Source organism: Sminthopsis crassicaudata, chromosome 6 (assembly GCF_048593235.1).
Source record: "Sminthopsis crassicaudata isolate SCR6 chromosome 6, ASM4859323v1, whole genome shotgun sequence".
NCBI lineage: Eukaryota > Metazoa > Chordata > Mammalia > Dasyuromorphia > Dasyuridae > Sminthopsis > Sminthopsis crassicaudata.
The window spans coordinates 138242325-138249251 of record NC_133622.1 but is presented as its reverse complement, the minus strand read 5'-3'; positions in this window follow the sequence as shown (position 1 = coordinate 138249251).

The following is a 6927-nucleotide window of genomic DNA, read 5'->3' as shown; positions in this document are numbered from 1 at the left end:
CTAGATATTCCATGATTTAAGACCACTCTGAAAGAATTACTATTCTGAATGAATTCCAATTTCCACAATTCAGCCTGTTATTTTTCTAAGCCTGTAACACAGAGGCTGAATTCTTATCTCTTATGAGCTTGCTAACTTTTAACACAGAACAAAAAATTCAAAGCAGACAAACATACACAGACAGACACAGAGCTCTATTTTTCTTAACTTTTAAGCCTCTTTCTCTAAAGCTTTCTTTTAAGATCTTTTATAAAAGCTTATTCTTTAGAGAGTTGGGAACCCATGAATGCGGCAGATGGCATACTCACCATTGGCAATCTTTTGATTGCTGAAGTAGGGGGGTCTGGCCAGACGGGTACGTTCCTTCTCCTCGCCGATCTGCCGGGCTGCCACGAATCTTCAGGTCCCTGTTCGAGGGCGCCAATTGACCCAACCTGCGGGTCTAGAACTAGGGGGGGTCTGAAGCCCCGTGCCAACCTGTAAGCAAAGCTGGTAAGGCTACAACCTGGGAATGGGTGAAGAAAGCAAGAGGCGGAGACAATTCTGTGTAAGGCAGAAACGCTCGTTTATTAGAGGGAAATACAAGGTTTATATATGTTTCCAGAGTATAGGTTTGAAAAAATAGTTCTGTGACTAATTAGGGGGACTTTTAATGATTAAAGAACATCTGGTGGTAGATATGTGTGTCCTTGTGATGTTTTATGGCAGGATGCTCTCAGACTAAGAAAGAATGCTTTATTGCTAGAACCTGGGCTTAATGATCTTCAAGGCAGGATGTTCTCATGCTTCACTATATTGCTTATCAGTTCTTTGGTATTTGGGGTGTGGGGCAAGAGGCTCCAGCAAGAACTGTCTCTAATTTATAAGAAATCAAACCATTCTCCAATTGTTAAATGGTCACAGGATATGAACAGACAATTTTCAGATGATGAAATTGAAACTATTTCCACTCATATGAAAGAGTATTCTAAATCACTATTGATAAGAGAAATGCAAATTAAGACAATTCTGAGATATCATTACATACCTGTCAGATTGGCTAAGATGACAGGAACAAATAACGATGAATGTTGGAGTGGCTGTGGGAAAACTGAGATACTGATGCATTGTTGGTGGAGTTGTGAAAGAATCCAACCATTCTGGAGAGCAATCTGGAATTATGCCCAAAAAATTATCAAAATGTGCATACCTTTTGACCCAGCCATACTACTACTGGGATTATATCCCAAGGAAATACTAAAGAAGGGAAAGGGACCTGTATACGCCAAAATGTTTGTGGCAGCCGTTTTTGTAGTGGCTAGAAACTGGAAGATGAATGGATGTCCATCAATTGGAGAATAGTTGGGTAAATTATGGTATATGAAGGTTATGGAATATTATTGTTCTGTAAGAAATGGCCAACAGGAGGAATACAGAGAGGCTTGGAGAGACTTACATCAACTGATGCTGAGTAAAATGAGCAGAACTAGGAGATCATTATACACTTCAACAATGATACTGTATGAGGATGTATTCTGATGGAAGTGGATATCTTCAACATAGAGAAGAGCTAATCCAATTCCAATTGATCAATGATGGACAGAATCAGCTACATCCAGAAAAGGAACACTGGGAAATGTGTAAACTGTGAGCATTTTTTTTTTTGTTTTTGTTTTTCTTCCCAGATTATTTTTACCTTCCAAATACAATCCTTCCTTTGCAACAACAACAACAACAAAATTCGGTTCTACACATATATATGGTACCTAGGATATACTATAAGATATTTAATATGTATGGGAATGCCTGCCATCTAGGGGAGGGGGAGGAGGGAAGGAGGGGAAAAATTCAGAACAGAAGGGAGTACAAGGGATAAGGTTGTAAAAAAAAAAAATTACCTATGCATATGTACTGTCAAAAAAAAAGTTATAATTATAAAAATAATTAAAAAATAGCATGAAACTAAAAAAAAAAATTAAATTGTAGTTTCCATTAGACTTTTTGGTAAATACTTCTGTATTGTCAGAATCAAGGTACTGAGAAAGTACTATATATTCAGAATCAAGGTGCTGAGAAAGTCCTCTATATTCTGTTTGATTAATCAAATTGATAAATCAAACAAACACAATATAAAGTAGGAAAGCTACAAAAATAATGCATCTACTTAATATCATGCTTCTAGCAACAAGAAATGTAGGTGCCTATTTAATAAAAAATAATGTTTGCATATATCCATGTGTACATAATAGAGACACACACAGAGGCACACTGTGAGCTTGATTCCAAATGACCACAATAAGACCATATTATATAGTCTTATTATAATATATATATATATATTATATTATATATATATAATATATATGATATCATATATATATCATATATATTATATTATAATATTATATATATTGCAATATAGCAAGCCACAGAAATTTTTTGGTTTCCTAGTACATAAAAAAAGTTATGTTTATATTATACTATAGTCTATTAAGTGTGCAAATAATCCTATGTTAAAAAAACAAAACAAAACAATAAGGTACATAACTAAAAATAATTTAGTGGATTAGAAATGAGGAGGCAGAACCAAGATGGCAGAGGGCAGAGTAAAGGCAGGAATTCACCCAACCTCTCCCCCAAACTGCTCCAAATTCCCTTAAATAATGACTCTAACCAAAGTTAGAGTATCAAAACACCTAAAAAGACAGAATAGAACATTTTTCAGCCAAAGGCAATTTAGGAGCTCAGCTGCACATCCCACTGCAAGCTGAGCCAGTGCAATTCCAGCCCCTGTCCAGGCCCCAGCCCAACATTTGAATCATAGACAGCACTGGTGACTTTCAGACCTCCCAGCCCAGAGACGCCAAAGATCTGGTCTGTCGGAGTCCAGCAAGCAATCCTAGTGCAGGATGCCCTGGCCCTACCCGGATCCCAGTATCATCAAGGTGGGACCTCTGAACCAGCAATAGTGCTGGAGACTTCTGGACCTCTCTCCTGGGATACCAGAGAGTACTCAGAAGGTCAATGGAGAGTGTGGCAACAGGGTGGGATCCTGGTGTGCAGTCCTATTGCAAGTCCACAGCTTGGTCTTGGCTTCATTGGTCTTCAGCAATATTGCTTTAGCACACTAGATTTTACAACTACAGTGGGGCAGGGACACTCCTAACAGTTCCAGGGCAGAAAAGAGTGCTTTTGGTCAAGTTCCTAGTAGGATCTCTGAAAATAGCTGGAAAAAACTCCTGAAGCTTGGGACAATGCACTATCCATCCTGGAAACAGAATCCTATTTTAACAAAAGAATTAAAAGCCAAGCAATAGATTGGGGAAGGGAATGAAAAGATTTAGCCATAGAAAGCTACTATGGTGATAAGAAAGATCAAAACACATGGTTAGAAGATGTTAACAAAGTCAAAGCTCCTATGTCCAAAGCCCCCAAGAAAAATAAGAATTGGGCTCAGGCAATGGAAGAATTCAAGAGGGATTTTGAAAATCAAGTAAGAGGGATAGAGGAAAAATTAGGGAAAGAATTGAGAGAGGTGCAAAAGGAAGTACAAAAAACTAATGAGGAAAAGAATGCCTTACAAAGCAAAATTGATCAATTGAGGAAAGTAATTCCTTAAAAAATAGAATTGAGCAAATGGAAGCTAAAGCAAAACAAAAAAAAAAAAAAAAAAAAAAAAAAAGAAAGAAAAGAAAAGAAAAAGAAAAAAAAATAGAAAAAAAAAGTGAAATATCTCATTGGAAAAACAATTAACCTGGAAAATAGTTCCAGGAAAGATAAATTTGTAATTATTGGTCTCCCTGCAAGTCATGATAAAAAAAAAAAAAAAAAAAAAAAAAAAAAGAGCCTGGACATCATCTTTCAAGAAATTATCAAGGAAAACTGTCCTGATGTTCTAGAACCAGAGGATAAAATAGAAATTGAAAGAATCCCTCCAATCACTTCCTAAAAAAAAATCCCAAAATGAAAACTTCCAGAAACATTATAGCCAAATTCTGGAACTCCCAGATCAAGGAGAAAATATTGCAAGTATCCAGAAAGAATTTAAGCATAGTAGAGCCACAGTCAAGATAACAAAAGATTTAGCAACTTCTACTTAAAGGACTAGAAGTCTTAGAATATGATATTCCAGAGAACAATGGAACTAGGATTAAAACCAAGAATCACCTTTCCAGCAAAACTGAGTGTAAACTTTCAGAGGAAAAGGTGGTCATTCAATGAAATACAAAATTTTCAAGCATTCATGATGAAAAGACTAGATCTGAATGGAAAATTTGATTTTCAAACATAGGACTCTGGAGAAGCATAAGTAAGTAATCAGAAAAATGGTATCATAAGGGATTTAATAAGATTTATCTATTTATATTTCTACATAGGAAGATGATACGTGTAACTCATTAGAACTTTCTCATTATTATAGCAGTTAGGAGTCTATATAGACATCAGATACAGGTGGGAATGGAATATGAAGGGATAATATATTTTTTTAAATGATGAAATTAAAGGGTGAGAGAGGAATATACCAGGAGAAAGGGAAAGGGAGAAGTGAAAATTAAATTATAAATTTAATTTATAAACAGTATAAATTATCTGTCATAAAAAAAGAGCCTGATTTTTCCTTCTACTTCAAGTGTCTGTCCACTGAAGTCCATCTTCCGTACTATATACAAATAATTTCCCTTAAATATAGATTTGAGCATGTGACTGTCCTATTAACTCCTCAAATTTTTTCTCCTATTTTCTTTTTTTTGTTTTTTGTTTTGCTTTATTGTATCTTGATTTCTTATAAAGTCACTAGCTTCCATTTGCTCAGTGGAGAGGAAGAGGGAGAGGAAGTGAACCTTACTTTTATTAGAATTGGCTCAAATAAGAAATAACATACATAACTCTATAGGGGTATAGAAATCTATCTTAGCCTGCAGGAAAATAGGAGGTAAATGTGATATGGGTAGGGGAGAGAGGAAGTGTGATAAAAGAGAGGGCATACTGGGGGAGGGAGTGGTCAGTAGCAAAATACTTTTGAGAAGGGACAGGGTGAAGGGAAAGAGAATAAAGGGGGAGGGAATATAATTAGCAGTGGTAATTGTAAAAAACAAAAAACATAAAACAAAAAAACAAACTTTTAAAGTAAGTTTCCCTGAGGCCTCATTTCTCAAAAATAGAGGGAACTGCATTAAATTTATAAAAAAAGAAAAGCCCTGCCCCAATTGATAAATGATCAAAAGATAAGATCTGTGCCCAAAGGGCTATAAATTCTTTGACCTAACTACACCACTACTTAAACACCAAAAGAGATTCAGTGGGGGGAAAAAAAGGAAAATGATCTATGTACAAAAAATATTCACAGCAGCTATCAGGACAAAAAAATTCATGAATTGGGAACTAGTTCAATAAACAGTTGCATGTGTTTGTGATGGAATATTATTATTTTCTAGGAAATGAGGAGCAGGATGCTTTCAGGAAAAACAAAACAAAACAAAACAAAAAACCTGGAAAGTCCTCCATGTACAAAGTGAAATGTGCTGTATACAAAATAATTATGATCATGACATTCAGCTGCCTTCAGAAATCTGAACAAAAGAATCCATCTCTTTGGAGCTTTGAACATGGGTTACTATTAATCTCCAGTGGAGGGCTTAATTTAATGCTTTAGGGTTAGAATTTACTTAGATTAGAGTATGGAGGATTTAAACAATCTCCTCTATCAGCCTTTTCTTGACTGACCTACAAGGACTAGTCCTTGTTCCTTAATGAGGAAATAAAGAGATAAAGCTTTAATCCTAATTTAATAACTGGTTATTAATAACAGAAAAATCACTTCTTTCACTGAAGTATACCCAGTATTTGGGTTCTGGTTCATGAATGTAGTAGGAGTAGCTTAGATTGACAGAATATTAGAGTTAGAAGTCAAAAACAATGTTTATTAAACTCCTACTTCTGGGAACTGTGCTAGGATAGAAAGAAAGACAAAATGCTTCCTGCCCTTGAGGAGCTCACAGTTTGATGGGGAGACAACATGCAAACAACTGTGCAAAAACAAGTTATAGACAGGATATTTAGAAATAATCTCAAAGGAAAGACACTAAGATAAAGGAGGATTAGGCATAGAACCTTGCAGAAGGTGAAATTGTAACTGAGACTTCACCTCCTTCCATTCTCTCCATCAGATTACAGATTGGTCATTCCTCCTCTGTCTAGCATCTTCAACCTCTTTCTATATTGAAGTTTTTTTTCTTCCTCCCTTCAAATTTACCTATACCTCCTCTATCCTTAAGAAGCTTTCCTAGACTTTGCCACTCTCTGGTCTTTTATCTCAGCCAAACTTCTAGAAAAACAAAAGCTTTCTATATTTGCTGCCTCTATTTCCTCTCCTCTCAATCACTATCAATCCTTCGTACTCTACTTTCCAACTTTATCAGTCAACTGAAACCACTGTCTCCAAAGTTACTAATAATCACCAAATCAAAAAATTTTTTTTCAATCTTCATTCTTCTGTTTCCTTTCTACTACACTGACATAGATGATAGTCTTCCCTTAGTCTTTCCTGGGTTTTCATGACACCACTTTCTCTTAATTATCCTTTTACTTCTTTAAATGCCTTTTTTTCATCTCCTTTGTTGTCTTATCACTGACATCACTTCCCCAACATGTTAGTATTCTATTCAAGGCCTTCTTCTCCCTCCATATTTTGTAAACTCATCAGCTCCCATGAATTTAGCTATCATCTCCATGCAGTTGATTTCTAGACATATACAGTCTGAGATCTCAACAACTACCATGAGCTCAACTTTCATATCTATATAGATGGGATTTTTAGATCTAGTTATCTAGCCCTAGTCTCTTCCCTGAGTTCAATCTTGAATCACCATTTGCCTATTGAACCTTTCAAACTGGATTTCCCAGAGAATAGTTATTCATTGTGGAAAAGAGCCATGATCATCAGAATTG